Raw genomic sequence first — 1,698 nt, 5'->3', positions numbered from 1 at the left:
TCCGGAAAAGCAAAAGACTCAGAATAGCTAACACAATAATTAAGGAGAAGAAAAAAGTTGGAGGATTGACACTAACCGACTTCAAGAGTTGCTATAAAGCTAACATCAAATATTGGTGGAGATACATTTGGTAGATTACTCCTTTCTGCCCGTGGACGCCGCCGAGTAAGCATCGCTGACGTCTCTCCTCCCCCTCCACTGCCGTCATGTCTAAGTCAGAGTCTCCCAAAGAGCCCAAACAGCTGCGGAAGCTCTTCATCAGAGGTTTGAGCTTTGAAACAAGTGATGACAGTCTGAGGAGCCACTGTGAGCAGTGGAGAACGCTCACAGACTGTGTGGTAACGAGGGATCCAAACACCAGGTGCTCCAGAGGCTTCGGGTTTGTCACATATGCCACTGTGGAGGAGGTGGATGTGGCCATGAATGCAAGGCCACACGAGGTGGATGGAAGAGTGGTGGAACCAAAGAGGGCCATCTCAAGAGAAGATTCTCAAAGACCTGGTGCCCACTTCACTGTGAAAAAGATTTCTGTTGGTGGCATTAAAGAAGACACTGAAGAACATCATCTAAGAGATTATTTTGAACAGTATGGGAAAATTGAAGTGATTGAAATCATGACTGACTGAGGTAGTCGCAAAAAGAGAGGCTTTGTTTTTGTAACCTTTGATGACCATGACTCTGTAGACAAGACTGTCATGCAGAAATACCACACTGTGAATGGCCACAACTGTGAAGTAAGGAAAGCCCTGTCTCAGCAAGAGATGGCTGGTGCCTCATCCAGCCAAAGAAGTCAAAGTGGTTCTGGAAACTTTGGTGGTGGTCATGGAGGAAACTTCAGTGGTTGAGGTGGCTTTGGTGGCAGCCGTGGTGCTGGGGGATATGGTGGCAGTGGGGATGGCTATAATGGATTTGGTAATGATGGAAGCAATTTTGGAGGTGGTGGAAGCTACAATGATTCTGGCAGTTACAACAATCAAACTCCAAATTTTGGACCCATGAAAGGAGGAAACTTGGAGGCAGAAGTTTTGGCCCCTATGGTGGTGGAGGCCAATACTTTGCCAAACCTCGAAACCAAGGTGGCTTTGGTGGTTCCAGCAGCAGCAGTAGCTATGGCAGTGTCAGAAGGTTTTGATTACTGCCAGGAAACAAAGCTTAGCAGGAGAGGAGAGCCAGAGAAGTGACAGGGAAGCTACAGGTTACAAAAGATTTGTGAACTCAGCCAAGCACAGTGGTGGCAGGGCCTAGCTGCTACAAAGAAGACATGTTTTAGACAATACTCATGTGTATGGGCAAAAAAACTCGAGGACTGTATTTGTGACTAATTCTATAACAGGTTATTTTAGTTTCTCTTCTGTGGAAAGTGTAAAGTATTCCAACAAAGGGTTTTAATGTAGATTTTTTTTTTTTGCACCCATGCTGTTGATTGCTAAATGTAATAGTCTGATCATGACATTGAATAAATGTGTCTTTAAAAAAAAAAGTATTGGTGGAAAAAACAGACAGCTAGATCAATGGAACAGAATAAAGAGCCTAGAATTTTTTGCAGATCTAGAATAAAAAAAAATCTTAAAATTCATGTGGAAACACGAAGACCCTGAATGGGCAAAGCAATCTTGACAAAGAAAAATGGAGCTGGAGGAATCAGTCTCCCTGACTTCAGACTATAATACAAGGCTACAGTAATCAAAACAGTATGGT

General features: G+C 43.7%; 1 pseudogene across 1 annotated transcript; it reads left to right on the top strand.

The window, feature by feature from the left end:
- Positions 1-206: 206 nt before the first annotated feature.
- LOC309969590 (heterogeneous nuclear ribonucleoprotein A1-like) lies at positions 207-1,312 on the top strand (annotated as a pseudogene). Its single transcript has one exon. The product of its transcript is annotated as a heterogeneous nuclear ribonucleoprotein A1-like (transcript).
- The last annotated feature ends 386 nt before the right edge of the window (positions 1,313-1,698 follow it).

Source organism: Leucopleurus acutus (assembly GCF_964270905.1).
Source record: "Leucopleurus acutus genome assembly, chromosome: 1".
NCBI classification, from domain to species: Eukaryota; Metazoa; Chordata; class Mammalia; order Artiodactyla; family Delphinidae; genus Leucopleurus; species Leucopleurus acutus.
Note: the sequence above shows the minus strand (reverse complement) of the source record. Positions and strands in the feature narration are given on the sequence as shown.